The sequence below is a fragment of the Aedes albopictus genome, chromosome 1 (assembly GCF_035046485.1).
Source record: "Aedes albopictus strain Foshan chromosome 1, AalbF5, whole genome shotgun sequence".
Taxonomy (NCBI): domain Eukaryota; kingdom Metazoa; phylum Arthropoda; class Insecta; order Diptera; family Culicidae; genus Aedes; species Aedes albopictus.
Window position 1 is genome coordinate 329004002 of NC_085136.1, and position 24400 is coordinate 329028401.

Here is a 24400-nt window from a genome sequence, read left to right on the forward strand (position 1 = left end):
TTCTGGGTCTTCTGGGTCTTCTGGGTCTTCTGGGTCTTCTGGGTCTTCTGGGTCTTCTGGGTCTTCTGGGTCTTCTGGGTCTTCTGGGTCTTCTGGGTCTTCTGGGTCTTCTGGGTTTTCTGGGTCTTCTGGGTCTTCTGGGTCTTCTGGGTCTTCTGGGTCTTCTGGGTCTTCTGGGTCTTCTGGGTCTTCTGGGTCTTCTGGGTCTTCTGGGTCTTCTGGGTCTTCTGGGTCTTCTGGGTCTTCTGGGTCTTCTGGGTCTTCTGGGTCTTCTGGGTCGTCTGGGTCTTCTGGGTCTTCTGGGTCTTCTGGGTCTTCTGGATCTTCTGGGTCTTCTGGGTCTTCTGGGTCTTCTGGGTCTTCTGGGTCTTCTGGGTCTTCTGGGTCTTCTGGGTCTTCTGGGTCTTCTGGGTCTTCTGGGTCTTCTGGGTCTTCTGGGTCTTCTGGGTCTTCTGGGTCTTCTGGGTCTTCTGGGTCTTCTGGGTCTTCTGGGTCTTCTGGGTCTTCTGGGTCTTCTGGGTCTTCTGGGTCTTCTGGGTCTTCTGGGTCTTCTGGGTCTTCTGGGTCTTCTGGGTCTTCTGGGTCTTCTGGGTCTTCTGGGTCTTCTGGGTCTTCTGGGTCTTCTGGGTCTTCTGGGTCTTCTGGGTCTTCTGGGTCTTCTGGGTCTTCTGGGTCTTCTGGGTCTTCTGGGTCTTCTGGGTCTTCTGGGTCTTCTGGGTCATCTGGGTCTTCTGGGTCTTCTGGGTCTTCTGGGTCTTCTGGGTCTTCTGGGTCTTCTGGGTCTTCTGGGTCTTCTGGGTCTTCTGGGTCTTCTGGGTCTTCTGGGTCTTCTGGGTCTTCTGGGTCTTCTGGGTCTGCTGGGTCTGCTGGGTCTGCAGGGTCTGCTGGGTCTTCTAGGTTTTCTGTTGTTGTCAATATCTGAATAAATGAATGCTAGTCTTCTTCTTTTTATGTTTTGTAATATTGGTGTTTCCATTTTTTTTGCGTGGAACCAGTCTCAAAACGAACCAACAACGCAACACAAACCGACAGCAACAACTTGGGCTTGCTAGAGTTTTTCGCAGGGCACCGAATCCGGGAGTCGGGAGTAAAAGTCATCCTCTTCTTTACCCACTGTGCGGGCTGGGCTGCTTCTGTTGTTTGTTGTAACAGATAGGCAAACTTCCGGCAACTACATTTTGCTCGTCGACGACGACAACACGGAAAGTGCAAGCAGCAACAACAGCAGCAGGTCATGCATCTTGTGCTGGCGAACTAAATTTAAATCTCAATCGCTCAATTGAGCTTCGACACTCGGGAAGAAAGTCGAGGAAGAGTGACCGAACAAATAGTGTGGCGGGCAGTGTTGCCAGAGGCACCGGAGCGACGATCATTGATTGATTCATGTTGGGAAAAGGGGAAAAGTGGACCTTTGACAACACTCTGCTGAGCGGAACGATGTTTTACCGAATACAATGCCATTTGCGAACAATAGGTCAAAGTGATGGACAGAGGACCATGGAAGAGCAGGAGATTGCTTCGGCGCTGGTACCCAGAAGTTTTAAAAGTTGATCGCCCGCACTTGGTTTGGTTCCGGTACGAGGGACGACAACAATCGACGACGAATGATAATGGCAGAATGATGAAGAGGAAAACTTTTTCCAGGTTGATTTTTCCTGGCACTGGCTGTCGGTGAAAGAGGGCGATTTCCTTTCGAAAAGGGAAAAGTCCAGCGGAACGCTCAGGTAACACTGCTGGTCGCAGCTATGGTCTTCGAATCGAGAGTGGTGTCGAGAGGGGGTGGGAAAACTTCGATTTCGCTCGCTGTTGTAAGAGGGCTACAAGTGTGGAGATTGTTCGACCGAAGAACGAAACAACAAACTGTTCGACAGTATTTCAAGTGGGGGAACGGTGGAATGGAACGGGTATCGATCAGAAATGTGGCAAATGAAATGGATGAAGTTTGAATGGTTCATTGGCAATCAGGTCACCTGTTGAGCTCGGGGCGATACTCGCACCCAATTAAAGGAATGGAGAGTTGATTGGCGTTCCACCCCTTTCTGGATGTTCTTTTTTCTCGATTTGATGAACCGAATGTGACACAAGTGTATGTTATAGTGAAGTTATGTTATTATGAAGTTATGTTATGGATATTTTCTTGTATATACCTAAACTTTGAATTTTTAATAATATATTCACATTATCACTTCAGAACTTTCAGCTGGGAATTTTCCAGGAATTCCTATTGGGTGTTCTCCAGAAGTTCCAGAGTTTTCCAGGAGTTCCTTCCAAGAACCGTTGAAGAGGTCCTTCTGAGAATTCTTCAAGAGTTTCTTCAGGGAATCCTCTAGGAAGTTATTCCTAGAGTTCCTCTAAGAGTTCCATCCTTGAATCCTTCAGGTGGTTCTTCAGAAATACTTCTGGGTCTTCTGGGTTTTCTGGATCTTCTGGGTCTTCTGGATCTTCTGGGTCTTCTGAGTCTTCTTAGTCTTCTGGGTCTTCTGGATCTTCTGGGTCTTCTGGTTCTTCTGGGTCTTCTGAGTCTTTTGGGTCTTCTGGGTATTATGGGTCTTCTGGGTCATCTAGGTCTTCTCGGTCTTCTGGGTCTTCTGGGTCTTCTGGGTCTTCTGGGTCTTCTGGGTCTTCTGGGTCTTCTGGGTCTTCTGGGTCTTCTGGGTCTTCTGGGTCTTCTGGGTCTTCTGGGTCTTCTGGGTCTTCTGGGTCTTCTGGGTCTTCTGGGTCTTCTGGGTCTTCTGGGTCTTCTGGGTCTTCTGGGTCTTCTGGGTCTTCTGGGTCTTCTGGGTCTTCTGTGTCTTCTGGGTATTCTGGGTCTTCTGGGTCTTCTGGGTCTTCTGGGTCTTCTGGGTCTTCTGGGTCTTCTGGGTCTTCTGGGTCTTCTGAGTCTTCTTAGTCTTCTGGGTCTACTGAGTGTTCTGGTTCTTCTGGGTTTTCTGAGTCTTCCGGGTCTTCTTGGTATTATGGGTCTTCTGGGTCTTCTGGGTCAGAAATACTCCAGGAGTTTCTTCCTGAAATTCTTCCAAAAAATCAACAAAAGTTTTTACTAAATAATCCTTCACGAGTTCCTTCTAAGAATCCTTCAGGATGTTCTTCCGAGGTATTCCAGGAGTAACTTCCTGAAATCCTCCAGAAGTTCCTTCCGAGAACCCAAAGAAGTTTTTTTAAGGATAGTGCGAATGGAAAAGTTTTCTTCGGGATTTTTGGAATAATACGAAATTTTTGGAGCATTTCTCGAACGACATTACTGGAGGATAAATTTGGCAAAGTTCCTGGTGGCATTCTTAAAATGGATTTTTTGGAGAAATACCCGGATAGAATTTCTGGTCGATTTCTCGGTTGGAATTTTGGAGGTATTCTCATATGGAATTCATAAAGGATTTCTCGAACGAAGTTCCTGGAGGAATTTCAAGAAATCCTTTTAAGGAGTTCTTTGATGAATGTTTGAATCTCATATACATGTTCAAAACATTGACAACTATAATCAACCCATATTCCCCCACACTTTTCGAGCATTACTATTGGAATTCGCCTAATTCATATTTTTGCCTCTCTCGTACACCAAAGTGTACTAGAAAGACTATATGTGCACTCCAGAAACAATTTATCGATAGAAAGCTCGGAGGATCTGGCCACATATATCAATCAACTCAGTTCAAACAATTGAGGTGATGTCTGTATGTGTGTATGTATGTCTATGCACAAAAAATGATACCCACCTTTAAGGCACTTCAAGAGGCACTAAAACCATGCAATACGGCTATATTTGGTATGGAGAAGCTGTTCGCAGTCCAAATATGACAACCAGATTAGGATATTCTGAGGCTTGAGGCCCAAAATGTCAGATGGCAGACCAAGTATATATGATATAGAGAAAACACCTGGAGTCCGATGATGACCAGAATATCCAATATGGCAGTCCAAAACCCCAGATTATAGTCCAAAATTCAAGAAAGTAGGAAAATCTTATCATTCTGTGCGGCAAATTCCTGGAATTCCACGTCTAAATTAATACTATTCGGCATTCTGTCAGACTTTTTTTCCTAGAAAACACGTGGGCTTCTGCCAGAAGATATTGTGAGGGATCAAATAACTAAAACATCGATGTTTCTTCCGAAAATGCTGCCTAAATTCTTCCCCTAACTTTTACTAATATCTCACTGAATTATATCATGTAGGAATAAGCTTGACCAGTTTGATTCAGAATTCTTCCAAAAATAATGAAGTTTGATATTTATTAAGAGTTCCTCTACATTTTTTGCCATCGTCAAATTCCATTTTCAAATATGGGTACACATTTTTATTACATTTTTTTTTCAAACATCGTCTTCAGGCAGTATAAACTCTAAATTGACATTTGTTTGTTTTTGCCTTTCTCGTACACCAAGGGCGAAAGGCTATATTTTCACTTCAAAAACGATAACTGAATATAGCTCCAGGAGTCTTACAAACCAATCGACTCAGCTCGACGAGTTGAGATGATGTCTGTGTGTATGTATGTGTGTGTGTGTATGTGTACAAAAAGGTCACCTCATTTTTAGATAGTAAATATGAACCGATTTCAACAACCGATGGTTAATTCGACGGGGTATATTGCCCCATTGTTTCCTATTGAAAATGGATCGGATCGGTCCAGCCGTTCCGGAATCATGGCCATTTAGATGTTACGGACCGATACCCCAAGAAGCGGCCAGATGTGAAAATGCAACAAACCCATGCATGCGACCCATCAAACCACGGCATTTTCGATTATTATCTGATGAATGGTACGCAAGAAAATAGCCGCAGACTACATCTGACCCGGTAGCATTCCGGAACCGGTTCCGGGTGTCCCGCCGGAATTGGCCAAATATAAAAGTGAACCAAACCAATACATGCAACGCATCAAAGCGCCGCTTTTTCTGTAATCTGATGGACGGTAAACAGGAAAATAGTCTCAGACCATATCTGAGCCGGTTCCAGGTGTCCCGCCGGAAGTGGCCAAATAAAAAAGTGAACCGAGCCCATGCATGCTACACATCAAATCGCCGCTTTAGCTATAACCTGATGAACGGTAAGCAGGAAAATAGTCTCAGACCATATCTGAACCAGTAGCATTCCGGAACTGGTTCCAGGTGTCCCGCCGGAAGTGGCCAAATAAAAAAGTGAACCGAGCCCATACATGCTACACATCAAATCGCCGCTTTAGCTATAACCTGATGAATGGTAAGCAGGAAAATAGTCTAAGACCATATCTGAACCGGTAGCATTCCGGAACTGGTTTCGTGTGTCCCACCTAAAGTGACAAAACTCATACATGCGACACATCAAATCGAGGCCTTTTCGCTAACCTAATTGTACGATTTGCAAGACAATAGGCTAAGCCCACATTAGAAACTGCTGATAGTGTTCCGAAATCGGTTCCAGGTGTCTCGCCGAAAGTGGCCGAATGTAAAAGAGAACCAATCCAATATTCGCGACAACGGTTAACGGTTAACAAGAAAAAAATATCTCCGATCATGCTTTGGAAAACTCTGGCGTTCGATTTGAATAGGTTGTTTGTTTTTTTTGTGATTCCTATGCTGTTTCGACCTATTGAAATCGAACGCCAGAACTAGTAGTGTCCCGGAATCGGTTCCGGGTATCCCTCCGGATGTGGTGAAATGTAGAAATGAACCGAATCCCATGCATGCGCAACATCAAATGACGGTTTTCAAGAAAACCGCCTCAGATTACGTTAGAGACCACTGGTAGTGTTCCACAATCGATTCCGGGTGTCCCGCCGGAATTGGTCAAATGTAAAAATGAACCAAGTAAATGTTCCGGAACCGGTTGAGGGTTTCCCACCGGCAGTGATCAAATATAAAAGTGAACCAAACCTATACTTGCGGTACATCGAATCGCTTATTTGTCAGTAATTTGATGCATGAATAATAATAAAATAGGCAAGGTTCACATAAGTTGTTGTGGCCTCGTGGTCGTGTGGCTAGTGTCACCAAGCATTTAATCGCATCGTGCTGAGGAGCGCGGGTTCGATTGCCGCCGCAGCTGTCAGGAAAAGTTTTCGGCTGTGCCACTGGTTTTGAATTTGAAAAGTAAAAATAATAATATAAAGTTTGGCTTTGATGTGTGGTAGATTCAACTTTAAATTCATCCCGGGCCAGAATTCCCAGAATATTCAGGATTTTTCGGGACTTGAAAATCCCAAACGGGACTTGGAAAATCCTAAATGGATTCATTTCATTGCCTAAATGGATTTCATGGTTGCAAAGCTGCTTGAGAATGGCGATAGATAAGGGCATTCAAAGGGGGTCATGCGGGGTTTTAGAAGATTCTCGAAGGAATATGAGGAAGAATGGGGGGTGTTCAAAGACGTTGCAAGGGGCTACGGAGGCGGTATCAGGTACTTCACAAGGGGTTTTCGGAGGAGTTGTAGAATTGTTTCTGGGGCTTTCTGAAGGTATCAGGTGCGTGACATGGGGTCCGAGGGGCTTCAAGAGAGTTTTCTGTGGGTCATTTCAAGAAGTTTCAGTGGATGTTCAGGAAGTTCCGGAGGCGTTACAGGGCAATTTCGGGGGTTCAAGGGAGTTTCAGGGGGCATTTCGGGAAGTTTTAGAGGATGTTCAGCAATTTTCAGAAGCGTAAAGTGGCGTTTCCGAAAATCTCAGGTACGTAGCATGTGGCCTAGGGAGTTTCAGGGGGTTTTCGGTAGTGTTTAAGGATTTCGGAGCTGATTTGGGTATTCCGGAGGAATCGGAGGCGTTACATGAGGCTTTGAGGGGATTTAAGGGGGTCTACACTTTTTGAAAATACATTTTAGATCACTGCTCTCTGGTGAGCTTTCGGAGACGTTTCATAACGTTTTATAAACGTTGAAGGCGGTTTCAAAAGGGATGCAAGACGTTCCAGACTAATTACGCTTGTGGGTCCAAAAACTTCTTGGAGATTCTTAACCAAGCATTATGTAGTAACATGTGGCTGCGCATGCATAAATTATATTTATACACAGAAGTCCTGCATGTATATTCGATGACTTATGCTCAAGAATGTTTCAAGAGAACCTTACCTTAACTCCACTTCTACGTAAACCAAACTCATCCGTAATCTTAAGTACTTCAAATGTAATGTTACGTAAATGGAGGTTCCAGTATACTTTGACGGTATCCCATCATGCAGGTTCATCTAATTTTCAAGTAATTGAATCCTGACCAAGACATGACTTGTTCAATCCTTAAAGATCCACTTCGGCCAAGTTATATAAATCAAATCTCGCTCAGCTGTAAGTTTTATGCTCACCATCTTCCGTAGTGAAGCATTTTACAAGCGCCCATTAATCAGTATTCATTTCCCTTCGAAATATGAAGCCCAGAATGTCTGGTGGCATGTAGCCTCAAGTACTCCCCCACCAAACCAAGGACGTCGACAATGGAGGTGGTGTACGATTCAATTTCCACCCGCGCACAGTTTATCTTGTTAGTAGAGGAACAAAGACTCAGTCCGCCACTGACTGGCTGAAGTGCAGCGGCACACATCCCAGCGAAACGAAAAACCCCCCTGGAGAAATTACCCTCATTTTATGCTCGAGTAATTGCACTCTGTTACCTACTGCTACTTCATACGTGTAATTAAAAAATATTTCTCCTCCCCACCAGTCAGGGCCAGCGAGCGAGAACACTCCTACGCCAGGGAGGCGCTGAAAGAGTGAGCACACCCTTAACCTTCATTCATCATCCGTTTCAGCTGCAGACGCTCCGTTTTCCCGTCACACCCGCCGCGACCCTTTCTTCCGGGACCGTGCGATGATGGTGAAGGGGAGGGGAGCACTGGGAGTCGGAAACGATTGCGATTCAGCTGAGTTCTCCGCCGAGGATCCGGGAAGCGAGGCGAGAACACCCGCAAGACCGGTTTAGCTTTTGGTGGCTGGGTGCTGTACTGTGAGGAAAAGTGCTGGGTCACAGTGAACTCCAGAACTGCGAGCTGCAGTTGCCTGGCGCAAAAGACCGGGACTGGGAAAACGCCGTCGGTGAATGGTCGAGACCGACCGGTACTGCGGAATGTATCGATTTTCCTTCAGCTTGAAACATTAAAGTCTGTACAAATTTCAACAGTCAGCCAGGCTGCCAGCCAGCCCGCAGCCTAGTGTTCTCGTGTGAGAACCAACAGAGGCTTATACGACATTCCGACGGATGAAGCCGGATTCTGTTGCTGGCTGGCATGGCAGTCAGTAGTGTGATTTTTCAGTTTAGACGGATCGGTCTTGGGGGAGCGATGAATCCGTTACTGAGCTAGATTGTAGTGAGGGGCAGTGTTGCAGAGAGCTGCAACAGAATAGTATAGAAATTAATGTGTTATTTTATTCGCATAAGGAGACTCAGAATTATGAATAAACATAACTTCCTCGAAAAAACAAAAATGATTAGATCGTATAAAAAAAGCACGTTCGGTACTGCAGGTTCCAGACGGGTCGTTACGCCAAGAAGAAGAAATAAATTTATCTTATTGGCTACAGCAAAACTTTTTAGCATTATCAAATGATTCAAATAAGCAACGAGACCCTTCTAGGTTTTGGGGGCAGTAGAGTGAGAGTGATTTTTGTCAATTAACTAAACCTGTGCGTAATCCTCTCTGGAGCCACCATATGGTATTGCTCCAAGAAGAGAGCTTATACAATATTCCATACTCATGTCGATCGCGCTGTCTACCTGCTGCACAACAAAGGTAATTCAGAGGCATTTCATTAGTATAAAAGGGGTTTGGGGGACGTTTCAAAGGTCTTTAAGGATGATTCAGGGGGTCTCAAGAGCTTAAAAATGCTCTACTAGGGTTTAAGGAAAGTTTTAAGACATTTCAGAGGCATACCAGAGAGTTTGAGGGGATTTCAAGAACGTTTCAAATGCGTAAATTTCCCCAAATCCTTGGATCCCAAGTAAATTTGAGACCATCCTAAACCACCGAAAACTCATATGTAACACCGCCACAGCCCGCCTCAAATTCTCTGAAGCTTTCTGAAATGCCTCCAGAATACACCAGAAACCCTTCGGGCCTGAATGCACCTGAAACCCCCTAAAACTCCAGAAAAGGTCTCCGTAATGCCTTTGAAACCCACCGTTGATGCCTTTGAAAATGCTCTGAAACATTCACGAAAGCTTAAGGAATCTCCCTAAAACCCCCTTGAACAACAAGTAACGTACCTAAGACCCTCCGAAACCCCCAAAAATGCCTCCGTATCGCTTCTGAAATTAGCCGAAAATGCTATGAAACTTTCTAAAATGCCTCCGAAACCACCCCCACGTACGGCATGTAACGTACATGAGACCCTCCGAAACCACCAAAAACGCACCTGTGACGCCTCCGAAACTCATGACGAGAAAAGCATTACGACGATAGTGGTTAAAAAGTATCGTATGACCAGTGAATCAAAATTCAACCATCGCGCAACAATAATGACAATGTCGCAACCTGTATTTGTTGCGACAAACAAACCCATGCGACATAAGTTTGTCCCAACTTGAAAATAATGGGATTAACATCGTACACCACGAGTTTAGAGATTTTAAGCCTTGCATTGCGATTTTCGAACGGTAACTTGGAGTCGGTAAACACTGCAACTCTGGTGAAGCTCTATCATCAAACAGTTTCGACTTTGGGTTAGCAATAATTGATTATTCACGAGTTGAAAAGTACGCAACATATTCAGCTTCCGTTTTGTCTGCAACAAAAAATTTCGAGATCATGTCATTATCTGTTACCAGTAGGGATAAAAAGTAATCGTCGCACCTTCTTTGTTGCTTGTTTTGTGCCTCTTTTGTCTGCCAATTCTCTTCACTGCGTATGACTCACTGCCTGAAACTTCCTGGGAGCCTCTGAAACGCCTCTAAGACCCTCTCAAACCTCCAGGTACCCCCTGATATCTCGTTGGATCCCCTGAAACGCCCCTGACCTTCTGGAATGCTCCTGAGTCTACCTGAAGCACTCTAGAGACTACTTGGAGTCCCCTGGAACCCATTGAGATCCCTTAAAAATCCGCAAGAACTTCTCTGGAAACCCCCCGAAATCTCCTGGATCATCCTTGAGACCCACTGTAGCCACCTGGGAGGGCCCTGAAAAGGCTCTGATACCTTCTGGTACCCCCTGAAACGCCCCTGCCACCCCCTGAAGCACACCTGAGACCTCCTCGGTACCCACTGAAGCTCCTGCGAGGAGCCTGAAATCTCCTTAAGGACAGATTTGTTAGAATCCCAAAATGGCCGCCACAATGGCCGACTTTGGTACCTACTCACGATTTCGAGAGCACAAATCTCTTCGTAGGGCTTGTTCACAAATGTCATAACGCTGGAAGGAGTGGGTGGGTGTCCTTCATGGTGTTACAGCTCGAAAAAAATAAAAATTTTCCCATATAAACAATGTTACGAAGGGGTGGGTGGGTGTTGAAAACGACCAATTTTAGCGTTATGACATTTGTGAATGAACCCTTAAACAAAACCAGCGCACTTGATCTTCTTATTTTAAGCTTATTACGAGTGAGCAAGAACAGAATAATGATATGCACTTTTGTGTGAATCTTGCTTCTTGAGATTTGTGCGTTTGAAATTCTGATGCACTGTTGAAGTGGGATTGCAAGACGTTTGTCCTTAAACGCCCCTAAGGTCGAAAAACAAAAGGTCCAAAAAACTGCAGGTCCTAGAGACAAAATGAGAGAGGCACAAGATCGTAAAAGGTAAAATCTTCACCGAGCTGATAAGATTCGATGCCGACCTTTTACATAGGTCTTGACATTGGTTTATCTAAACCCTGAGACTATAAAACAAATTCACGGATGCCGCCTAACAACTGGAAATGAACTGCAAACTTATGCCCAATCATTCCAAGGAGTTTTACCGGATAAAAACCACGATTCCTCCTGGGATTTCCGTTTTAATTTCTGCCAATATTCTTCTACGGATTCCCATCAAGATTCTTCCATGGTGTTATCCAGGAATTACTATCCGGATGCATTGGATGTCTTGAAGAATGAAATTCCTCCAGGAAATTTTCCATATCACTCTAGGGATTCCTACCAAGGTTCTTCTTGGGATCAAGATTCTGTCAGGATTCTTCAAAAGATTAATACTGCATGGTATTTTTTCAGTGATTACTACCAGGACACCCACCAGGTTTCTTACCAAGGATTTCTAACGGGATTCTTCCAGGAATTCTTTACCTAACACTTCCCAAGTTTCCTTCCGAGGTTTCTTCAGGGATTCTTACACAGGGATTCCTCCAGGGATTTGTCCAGTTAGATTAAAACTCTTTCAATGATTTCATAAAATATTTATTTCGGTATTTTTCTGGGATTCCATTCAGAAGTTCACCGAGGAATTCATCATGAATTCTTTCAATATTTTTTGCTCTGTTTCCTGCCAGCATTCCTTATGCATCTACTAAGGATTTTTAACAGAATTGTTGACAGGATTCCTTTCCAAATTCCTTCAGGGATTCTTCCAGGAATTATTCAATCGGTTCTACTTGGCACACTGCCAGGAATATCTTCCAAAATAATTCCTGGGATTCCTCATTGATTTGGTCTAGATATTGCTCTTTGAATACAGGATTCCTCCAGGGATTTCTAAAAAGATTAATTAGTGGGATTTGCCAGGGTAATTTCAAAGATTTCTTCAGTGATTCCATCAAAGATTGCTTAGGCCTGAGAAACGGACTTCAATTTTTACCAAGATTGTTGTATATTTAAAAAGATCATTTTGCAATATTGAACTTTAAACATTTTCAACTTTTGCGAGAATAGGGACGGCATAATAGTCATAGGCAGAGGAAGCTCTCAGCTAATAGATGCGGAATCGCACATGGAAGCAGATTTTGTCTCAGATGGGTTGTTACACCAGAAAAAAAGAAACAATTAACTACAGCAAGACCATATAGCAGAATCAAATGAAACCAATAAATTAAGATACCCTTTCAGATCTTAGACACGGTACAATGAGTATGAGTTGTGCCAAATAACTAAACTTATCCGTAATCCTCTCTGGAGCCACCATATGGTATTGTTCCAGGAAGAGAGCTTACACAATTTCAACATACTCACACTCGATCGCGCTATCTATCTGTTGGCTATCTAATGCTTAACGAGTTACCTACACTGAAACTACTGCAGTATAAGGATGATCACTGGACAGATTTCAGATCACTGCAGGAATGTCTGCGTTTTGACACGGAATGTTATAACTGGGTAAAGAAAGCGCAGTTATCTAGCAAAATTGGCCCGGGGTTATTGGCAGGATGCTTACGAGCTTCCTGAAGGGTTTCCTACGAGGATATCTCCAAGAAATCCTGACGGGATTCCTCCAAGGATTATTTCAGAAACACTTCCAGAGATTTCCTCCTAGATTCTTTCACGAATGCTTTCAGGGATTAATACATGGTTTCAAAAACCATCATTCATTCCCCTAAAGATTCATTCCGATATTGAACCAAAGCTCTTTCTAGGATTCCTCAAAAGGAGTCACCACTAGGCAAGGGTTCCTGCGAGTATTCTTGCTAGAATACTCTCTAAGGATTCTACCGATATTCTTCTAAGATTTTTTATCAAGATCCTTCCATGAGTATGCCATGTAATCCCCAGAGATCACCAGAACTTCTACTGGATTTCCTCTAAGGCTTCCTACCGGAATATATCCAAGGATATCGAACGAGGTTCATCCAGGAATTGTATCTATAACACTTCTCGAGTTTACTTCCGAGATTTCTATAGCAAATCCTCGACGGATTGTTCCAAGGATTTGTCCAGACCAGAGATCCCAGACTTCCTACCAGTACCCTTGCAAGATTTCATCACGAATTCTATCAGTGATTTTTGCCAGCATCTTCGAAATCACTCCGGAGATTCTTCGAGGAATTATTCCAGCAATACCAATAAATGTGACGCCAGGAAATTCCTTGTGGAACTACTCCATGTATTGCACCTGGGATTAGGGATTTCTCGAATAATTTCTCGAAAGATTCATGCCGGGATTTTGCCCGTGATTCTATCAATGGTCACTTTAGGGAGTTTTTCGGGGATTCCTGATTTTTTTTTGGGATTTCTTCCGGAATTTCTTGGTCAATTTCATCAGGCCTCTTCTACCTAGCGTAACGTCCCAGCAGGAACGAATTTCCATATGCATATCCACAGTAATTAACTGAGAGTTTCCTTTGCTGATAGTCATTTTGCATATGTGACATTAAATCCCTCTGCGCAAGGAAGTCAAACAAAACACCATTAAGGGTATCAATATGTTTCTGAAGATTTCAGAGGGATTCCTGAGGGTATTTGGGAGCTTCATGTGCTACCAGGAGCGCTTCAGCACAGTTTAATGGAAGCTTACGTTACTATCAGAGTGGTTTTATGAGGAATTTAAAGGTTTCTAGAGATTTTAAGGGTTAAGAGACTTATAGAGTGCTTTAGTAGAGTAAGAGGGACACCTACGGTCTCAGGCATCCTTGATATTCAAGGAGTTTCAATGCAGTTCAGAGGTTTTCAGGGGGCTTCAGCAGAGTTCAGAAAATGTGTTAAGCATAGGTTCTTCTGGGAATTTTCTGAAAAGTTTCAAGGCGTTTCAAGAGGTTTTAGAGATATCCAGAACGCTTCAGTACAGTTTAAGAGAAGTGTACTGGGGTTTTCTGGGGGTTTCTGAGGGGTTTCAAGGAGCATCAAGGCTATTCAAGTGGTTTCAGTGGGCTTTGTGGGGCTCCAGGGTAAAAAGGGAAGTTTACGGCACGGGGGTTTTAGGTGGGTTTTCTGATGGATTTCAACAAAATTGAAGGCTTTTCTAGAGGTTTCAGGGGTATCGAAGAGCTTCCGTAAAGTTCAAGAGAAGCCATTCGAGTCTCAGGGGTTTTGTGAGAGGTTTTGAGGCGTTTCATTTCGTTATGAAAGGTTTCAGGGGGCACCAGTGTAACGAGACCACGACCCCACTCACTTTCCAAAATTGCAACCGAACTTCTTAATTCGCACTCGCTGTCTTAAAGATATGTCATCATTTCAATAGATTCACCAACACTTGTTAACACTACACCACTTTATTCTTCTTTTTAACAAAAATAATGTCTTACAAGAAAAACCCGACTAACTGACTCATTGACTAAATGCACTGAAAACTGAAACACCTGCTAACAGCCTAAACTAAACTGACTACAGAAACTTCTAGGAAAAAAAAATAATATGACGAGACCAGCAGTGGCAGCCCCGATCCTTGGATCTGCAACCCTTTATATAGGGGTCCTCTCCCTAACCATCAACTCTTATTCTCCTGATCAAAGATTCTCCAGGACTCTCCCCATACCAAAGAGAAATTAATTTCCCAATGCCCCATGCGTAATTGATTTTTAATTACGCTCCTTTCTAATATTTGCATCTCCCCCATCCGTGAGAGCAATTCTAATCTCTCCCCTACACGGATGATCAATTTTCCCTATGCCCCCCCATTTCGCCATTTCACATCTGCGAGATTAATTGAGCCTCCAGATCGAATGGCCAATTTATTCTCACCTCTGAGATTCGGACCTCCCAACAACTCTCCCCAAAACAGAATACAGAAAGGCTAAATCTCCGATGCATCATAGCATCCCCCATCCACATTCTCACATCTGTGAGATCATACCAAAATTCTGAGGAGAGCGAAATTACTCGCGAATTCAATCTCAAAATTTCTTCCCTTAGTGGCTGAGTCATCAAGGGCCACACCAACCATCATCATCCCCGAACTTGATTTTTCATGAACGCACCGGGCGATCGTAAATTTATAGTGTTTACTTTTCTTCGTCACCCGTCTTAGTTTTACGATCACTCATGCGTTAGAGTTTTCACGCCTTCTAAGCATGGATGCGTGGACGGTCGTCCATAAACATAATTTTACGATCCAATTATGATCGTCGTCTGTGATTACCTTTCTCTTTCGGGGAAGGTTATGCATTTCCAAGTTTTTTCTTGTTGCAAAAACAATCAGATCATTCTTCTCAACCCATTTTACGATCATCCCTTCATTTCCATATCTGCTTGAGGTTGTTGCATAATCAGCAAAAAATCCTCTGCGTGTGAAGTCTTGTATAATTTACGACCCGAAAGAAAAAACCTGTAGTTCTAGCATCCCGTCGTTAGCGATCGGATTTCTAGGCAATTGTTTATTTCATCAAGACAACCCTGTAGGTACTTGAATTTCGTCACCCCGAATACAGGCAGAGAAGGCTTCAACATATGTTGAAAACCATGCCCAATGTTTATGCCATAAATTAAAAGCCGAGATCCCAAAATGTTGGTTTCCCTTTCTCGAGTCATTCTTGACCTCCTGACTCTCTCCCTTTTTGTCGCTAGTTCTTAATATTCCCAACAATTGATATCATTGTTCATCATCGTGTACCAACACAAAAAAATATGTTTTTCCTTCGATACTTTTCATATCTCTTATTTCGGCATGAGCGAAAAAATGCAAAATTATTGCAAATGATTGGGGAAAAGGGTGGCGGACGTCCCAATCCCGAGAAATGTCAAAAAAATGTCATTTTGGCAATAAATTGCTGAATCTCAATTCAGCGGTTTGTTGCACCAGTAAAATTTAAGGAAAATCTACGGGTACTCATGGAGGTTTTCTGAAGAATTTCAAGGTATTCGAGAGGTTTCAGGAGTTCTCAGGGAGTTTCAGAATAGCTTACAGGAAAGCATTGAAGATCTCACGAGGTTTCAAATCTAGTCAAGGTGTTTAGAGAGGTTTCAGCGATGTCAAGAAGCTTCAGTAGTCAACAGCGGTCTCATGTGGGGTTTCTTTTGGGTTTCAATACAATTGAAGGCGTTTCAGGAGGTTTCAGGGGGCTTCAGTAGGGTTTGCGGAAAGTCTAAGGTCATGGCGGGTTTCTGGAGGGTTTCAAGGTGTTTGGAGAGGTTTCAGGAAGTTCCAAGGGTCTCAAAGGGCTTCAGCTATAAAGGAAGTCTATGAGGGACTCAAGGACGTTTTCTTAGAGGAATAAATGCAATTAAGTGCGTTTCAAAAGGTTTCAGGGGGTCTCAGGAGGCTTCAGTACAGCTTATATTAAAGAAGTCTACAGGAGTCTCAGGGAATTTTTTGACGGGTTTAAACACAATATTACAACGAGAGATCACTATTTACGCTTGTAGATTCGCTAATCTATACGCAAGGAAGTGTCCCAAAATACCCAACAGCATCTTCTTCCGCTGGGACTTGGCCTGCCTCGCTTCTTTGAGCACGTCCACAGTTATTAATTGAAGGGCTTTCTTTGCCTGCCATTGCATTAATTTGTATATTGTGAGGCAAGTACAATGATACACTATGCACAGGGAGTCGAGAAAATTTCCCCGACCGGAATGGGAATCGAACCCGCCGTCTCCGGATTGGCGATCCATAGCCTTAACCACTAGACTAACTGGAGACCCCTGGAGACAGCATTTGAACTCATTGCTGACTGAACATAGTGGCATAAGGCTGTGAAAGTATGAACCTTATTCATAGTGCTTCAAACGATCACCAGCCATGTTTGTAGATCTAATGACTTATACCCACGGGAGTTCCTGCCCAAGCAACACACATGTTATATAACAGTTACGGCATCGCAAGTTTTGGTTGTATATAAGTTTATTTGAAGTAATTCCAACACAATGCTGAAATAACGTCGAAAAAACTCTTATACAACCAAAACTTGCGCATTCGTAACTCTTATATAACATGTGTGTTGCTTGGGTGGATACCCTTAGTCTTCCTCCCACTTCAGAATGCCAGAGGTTAACGGACGAGAAGAATATTGCTAAGGAGGGAGCGATATAGGAAAAGGAGAGTAGCCAAAAAACGAATGCACCGCAAAAAGAGAAAAGAGTATGAGGAGAATATGAATGCTCAGGCGCAAAACAGTATGGAACAGAATAATAGGCGGAGGTTTCTCGAAACTGTCAATGACGTGCGGAGGAAAACAGCGCCTTCTTCAATTATGTGCAACGACCACGATAGAAACTTGCTGACAGACAAACAATGGTGGCTGCCAGGAGGATAGAGCACGTCAAGGAATTGTTGAACGGTGGGAATGGAAAAGCGACAGACAAAATTCGAATCGACGACGACGGACAGACCGTGGAACCTCCACTTCTAGACGAGGTCAAGACAGCCATTAGAGGGCTGATGAACAACATGGCAGTTGGGAAAGATGAACTCCCGGCCGAGCTTCTCAAGCACGGTAGTGAACAGATGATCAACTCTTACACCGTCTCACTCAAAGTGCACATTTTCGGTAATACCAATCCGTGTGGTCAATTATGATTTTTAAATAACTCAACGTACATATGTACAGATAGGTAAATTATTGGTTAAATTGAGAAAAAATCCTGAGTGTAGAATTAGCATCTAAGTTAAAATACAAAAAAAAAATCCACAGGTCAGGTGAGATTTGAACTCACGACCCTTATTCGCTAGACAAGTGCTTTACAAACTAAGCTACCGAGCCAATTAATGACCCGACATTTCAAGTGTCATAAGGTAACCCAAGCAACACACATGTTATAATAGAGTTACGACAGCGCAAGTTTTGGTTGTATAGAAGTTTATTTTACGTAATTCTAACATTGTGTTGAAATAACGTAAAATAAACTTCTATACAACCAAAACTTGCGCTGTCGTAACTTTTATATAACATGTGTGTTACTTGGGAATCCAAATCTCATCGATCTATATCATTTTCCCCTAAACTTTACACCGTATTACATTGAAGATATGAGAATAGGAAGAACTGCCTGCAAGTTGGTTAAATTTACCCTATATCCAACCTAGACATCCTCAGCATAGCCTTAATGAATAATCTGATTCACTTCAAGGTTCAAACAAATCCATGGAACTCAGAAAACACAAAACTCGCAGCACTGCCCTGACTGTGTTATGGCCGTAGGGCACAATCAACCCGCAGCCCAGATCTGTTCAGGTTCTCTGAACATCTCCGGCCAGCAGCACTGAGCAGTTTGTTGTTCAGTGCCGTCCCGGTAGCAAGCACTCCTATGTATCGTTGTCCTGCAACAAAATCTCCAACTTATCCCATCACACTTCCCTCTGTCGCTTCGGTTATACCTGCTGGGCACATGCTACGCCACACCAGACCAGACCAAGACCCAGCGACATCGTCCACACGACCACCGTAGGTACCTAGTGTGAGTGTGTGAAATTTATAATTCATAACTCATAAATCCTGACGGTTCCACCGGCGTGCTGTTCAAATATTTATCTTACAGTCAAGATTTTACCGTTGCGTTGTTGGAAGCCCAGCCATGTAACACGAACCTTGAAGTGTTTCTCCAAACGGCGGCGTTGAAACCGAGCTGCTCCTTGCTGCTGCTAGTGCAGTAGCTAGTAGGTATTCCACGGAAAAAGGGTTCTTGTTCTACCTCCTCCTTCAGACTCACTCCAACCCATAAATCACTTCTTATCAATCACGTCTTGCCGGCGTTTGTGTTGGAAAATCATTTGCTAATTTCAATTTGTCCGCCGCCGCAATCAAGATCGCGAGAAAGCACTCGTTCGTTTGTTCGTTCGAGTGTCTGTCTATTCTAAATGAGGCTCATTCACGCGCGTTTCTAAACGAATATTCAACACCGAGGACGACGAAGACAATGCTGTGGGAGTCGGTGGGAGCGTCGGCGTAGCTAGGGGGTGAAAGGGGTCGAAAACTGGTGAAATTATGTTTATGAAAATCAAGGAAAACACCGATGTCGGACGAATGTTTAAATAGCCGCCTTTTCATATTTGTTTTCACTATTCGGTGGAGCATCTTGAGCAACTTTCAAACTGAGTAAATGCGCATCGATATTCCTGACAAACAGAGCAGCAGCATGACCTGATGAGTCAAATTTTGGTTTCTACAGAAGAGCCCAAAAAGAGATTCGTCGGAGGATTCACTACCGTTTCCGGGTTCACTGGAACGTCATGGAAACCTCATAGAAGCCCCTGGAACGCTCATGTAACTCCCTGAAATCCACTGAAAACCCCTGGAATGTTCCTGAAACCCAAAGAAACGCCCCTGGGACTCCCTTAAACCATCTGGAACATTCCTGAAACTCTCTGAAACGCCTCTGAACCCCATTGACAACCCTTGGAATGCTCATGGATCCTCCAGAAACCCGCTGAAACGCCATGGAACGTTCGTAAAACCCCATGGAATGCCCCTGAAACCCTTTGAAACGCCTTGGGAACCTTCAAAACCCTGTGGGACACTCTTAAAATTTTCTGGGATGACCCTGAAACCCATTGAACACCCCTAGAACATTCCGTAAACAAGCTCGGACATCCTAAAACGATGCTGGGTCATTAGGCCGAAGGTCATTAGGCCGAAGGCCATTAGGCCGAAGGTCATTAGGCCGAATGGTCATTAGGCCGAATGGTCATTAGGCCGAATGGTCATTAGGCCGAATGGTCATTAGGCCGAATGGTCATCAGGACGAATTGAAAGTTAGCCGTTGTTTTTACCTTTTCCAACAATTTTTGACAAAAACTAGTTTAACAATGGAACTAGAAAGAATAGCCTATGTTTTAAAGAAGGAAAAATTTATGAATTGAATATCAGCAGCTTCAGCGCCAAAAACTATTTCAGCAATGATACTAGAAAGAACAGCCTATATTTAAAAGAAGGAAAAATTCATGGGTAAAATATCAGTAGATTCAGCATCAATAAAGTATCTTCGTGCCTGTCACACGATACACACATGCAAAATGGTCATTTGCAGAGGAAGCTCTCAGTTAATAAGCTGAGAAGCAGGCTTTGTCTCAGTGGGGACGTAACGGCAAGAAGAAGACCCAATGACCATTCGGCCTGATGACCATTCGGCCTAATGACCATTCGGCCTAATGACCATTCGGCCTAATGACCTTCGGCCGAATGGCCTTCGGCCTAATGACCTTCGGCCGAATGGCCTGACACCTCCTAAAACATCCCTGAAACCCTGAAACCTCTTCTTGAACCATCTGGAACCCCGTCGAACACTCTGGAACGCCTATGAACCCCCTGTAATACTTCTGAAACCCTAGAACTCATTTGGAAACCCTTTGGAACCCTAACCCTCTGGAACACCCCTTAGACACCTCTACAACCCCATGTAACCGCATGGAACGTCCATAAAAGGCTGGATCGCATCTGAAACCCCTTGACAACCACTAGAACGCTTCTGAAACTTCCTGAAACCCGCTGAAACATCATGGAACGTTCCTAAACCCCCATGGAGCACCCCTGAATCCCCTGTCAACGCCTTGGGAACGCCTGGAATATTCCTAAAACTTCCTAGAACGATCCCGAAACCCCTTGAAAATCTCTGAAACACTCCTGAAATCTCCTAAAACCTGTTCAAACACAAGCTCGAGCACATTAAAACATCCCTGAAACCTCATGGAACACCCGTAAATCCTCCTGAACCTATCTGGAACTCCCTTGAACACTGAAACGCCTTTGAAACCCCTGTAACGTTTCTTAAACCCCTTGAGCTCTTTTGGAAAACCCGTAGGACCCTAGAAACACTGGAATACCCATGAAACCCTCTGGAATACCCCTTGGATACTTCTGAAACCCCATGTTATCCCATGGAACGTCCATAAAACGCTATGGAACACCCAGGGGCTTGGACCACCTCTAAAACCCCTTGACAACCCCTAGAACGCTCCTGAAACCCGCTGAAACACCATGGAACGCCCTTGAAACTCCTTGAAACGCCTTGAGAACCACCGAAATCCTCAGGAATACTCCAAAAACTTGCTGGAACGGTTTTTGAAAATTCTTGAAACAGTCCTGAAACCCCCTTAAAACCTACTGAAACACGAGCTCGAACACCCTAAAACAACCCTGAAACCTCATGGAGCACCCGTAAATCCTCCTGAAACTATGTATCTGGAACTCCCTTGAACACCCTGGAATGCCTATGAAACCCCCTGTTACACTTCTGAAACCCCTAGAGCTCTTTTGAAAAACCCTTAGGATCGTAAAACCACTGGAATATCCATTCAAGCCTGTAAAACACCCCTTGGATACCTCTAGAACCCCATGTAACCCCATGTAACCCCATGGAACGTTCATAAAACGATATGGACCACCCAAGGGGTTTGGACCGCTTCTAAAACCCCTTGACAACCCCTAGAACGCTCCTGAAACCCGCTGAAACACCATGGAACGCCCCTGAAACTACTTGAAACGTCTTGGGAACCATCGAAATCCTCAGGAATACTCCTAAAACTTCCTGGAACGATCCCGAAACCCCCTAAAACATTCCTGAAACCTCATGGAGCGCCCGTAAATCCTCCTGAAACTATCTGGAACCGCCTTGAACACCCTGGAACGACTATGAAACCCATTGTAGCGCTTCTGGAACCCCTTGAGCTCTTTTGGAATACCCTTAGCATCTTAAAAACACTGGAATACCAATGAAACCCTCTGGAACACCCCTTGGACTCCTCTAGAACCTCATCTAACCCATAGAACGTCCATAAAACGCTATGGAACATATACGAATCTCTCTGGAACGCCCCTGACATCCCGTGAAGACCCTTGGAACGCTCCCTAAACCCCCTGGAGCACCTCTGGAACGCCTTTGGGACTCTTTGAAACCTCTTGAAACACTCCCGTAACGCCCCTGAACCCTATTACCACCTAAAACCCCGTAAAACCGCATTGAAATTCTCGGAGGAATTTTTAATAAAATTCATGCAGGAAAATTTATTAGCAGTTTGTGAAGGTAAGTTTGGAGAAATGTTTGAAGGATTCCCGAAATAAAATTCTACAAGAATCCTTGATGGTAATAGTAGAGGATGTTTAAGCATTCATTAAAAGTTAGAAGGAATTCATAGAGGAATTTCTTAAAGAATTACTGCAAGAATTGCTTAAGAAATCCTTGAAAGAACGCATCGAAGAGAAGTTTGTAACATTGTCATTGGAAAAACTTCTAGAATACTTGGAGAAATTTTTGAAAGGACTCCTATGGGAATAATTTTAGAAATCCTTGGAGGATAACTTCGAGGAATCCCAAGCAGACCTCGTAGAAACATTTCTGAAAGGATAATTTTAAAAACTTGAAGAGTTACTGTTACTGTTACTGTTACTGTTACTGTTACTGTTACTGTTACTGTTACTGTTACTGTTACTGTTACTGTTACTGTTACTGTTACTGTTACTGTTACTGTTACTGTTACTGTTACTGTTACTGTTACTGTTACTGTTACTGTTACTGTTACTGTTACTGTTACTGTTACTGTTACTGTTACTGTTACTGTTACTGTTACTGTTACTGTTACTGTTACTGTTACTGTTACTGTTACTGTTACTGTTACTTTTAGGTGATTTTCGACCGGAATACTACAAGTATACAGATGTTGGCTTTCACGGTCTAGGGTCAATCTAAACGGCTAGTTTACTGTTACTGTTACTGTTACTGTTACTATTACCACCTATTACTGTTTTTTTTTTTTGTTTAGAGAGACTTTACCGCACTCGGCATTCGTCTCTTTTATTACTGTTACTGTTCCTCTGTTCCTGTTCCTCTGTTCCTGTTCCTCTGTTCCTGTTCCTCTGTTTCTGTTCCTCTGTTCCTGTTCCTCTGTTAATGTTCCTCTGTTCCTGTTTCTGTTCCTGCTCCTACTCCTGTTTCTATTTCCGTTTATGTTCCTGTTTTGTTCTAGTCTAATGACTATTTTCATTAGGTAAACTTTCAAGCAGTAACATAATGCAAACTCTTGTGCAAATTTTAAATGATTCGAAAACGTCATGCAGATTACTCTACATGTGTCAAAAGTTCACAGCCAACAATTTTGAAATAAAGAAACAAAAACATAAAGTAGACCTGTGTCGAGTGAAATTATTAGGTGTACAACTTTGCTTCCGCCGTTTTCTAATAGATGTCTCTAGTGGTAAGTGTTTATCGATATGAATCGGACAAATGCGTTTCACTACAAGCTTGGACATCCGTAAACAACATCGCGTTTTTAGACTTGTTGATATACATTTGAATCATTAAGAAATTCATGAATAAAAATGTCAGAATTCATGCCAAAATCTCCTCATCCGCGGGAAGTTTTGCTTTTGCGTTTTATTACAGAGAAAAGTGCTGCTAAAGCTCACAGAATGCTCTCCGATACCTACGGCGAGGCCGCTTTTAGTGCAAGAACGGGTCGTGAGTGGTTTCAACGTTTCAAAAATGGCGATTTCGACGTCGAAGACCGGTATGGTAGTGGAAGGGAGAAGGTTTTCGAAGATGAGGATTTGGAAGCATTACTCGACCAAGACGCATTCCAAACACAAGAGTAATTGGCAGATTCATTACATGTGACCCAGCAAGCCGTATCAAAACGCCTTGAAGACATGAGAATGACTCAGAAGCTAGGACACTGGGTCCCATACGACTTGAAGCCAAGAGATGTCGAGAGGCGTTTCTTTATTTGCGAACAGCTGCTTGAAAGGCACAATCGGAAGGGATTTCTACATCGTATTGTAACAGGCAACGAAAAATGGGTGCACTACGATAATCCTAAGCGCAGAAAGTCGTGGGAAAGCCCGGACATATCATCAAGGCGACGCCCAAACCGAATATTTATGGGACCAAGGTCATGCTTTGTATTTGGTGGGACCAACTAGGCGTGATCTATTATGAGCTGCTGAAACCAAGGGAAACGACCTCAGGGGATAGATATCGAACGCAATTGATGCGCTTGATCCGAGCACTGAAGGAAAAACGGCCACAATACAAGGAAAGGCATGATAAAGTGATTCTTCAGCACGACAATGCTCGACCCCATGTGGCAAAAGTGGTCAAAACTTACTTGAAAACGCTGAAATGGGAGATCTTACCACACCCGCCGTTCTCTCCGGATATTGCACCTTCTGGTTACTACTTGTTCCGATCGATGGCACACGGTCTATCTAACGAGCATTTCCGTACTTATGAAGAAATCAAAAACTGGGTTGATACATGGATTGCTTCAAAAGATGAACAGTTCTTCCGACACGGGATCCGAATGTTGCCAGAAAGAAGGGGAAAAGTGGTAGCTAGTGATGGCAAATATTTTGAATAACAAGTTTGTATTCATTTTTTAACAATAAAGTATGAAATTTTGAAATAAAAACGGCGGAAGCAAAGTTGTACACCTAATATCACGAGTTATCCAGGAGGAATCCTCTAGGAATTTTTGAAAGGAGGAGGAAAATTTTCTGATAGAAATCAGGAAAATAATGTTAAGTATATTTTTTAGCAATCTTCAAATTAAATCCTTATTCCAAAAAGAATTTTACAACAGAATTGGATGGAATGAAGTGTAACAATGACAGGAATGCTAGAGTTTTGTTTCCAATTATCACTAAACTTTATTTTGCCAAAAAGTTACTTGTAATATTCTAGAGAAGTCTTCTACCTTCAAGAATTTATAACATTTCGTCTGAAGGT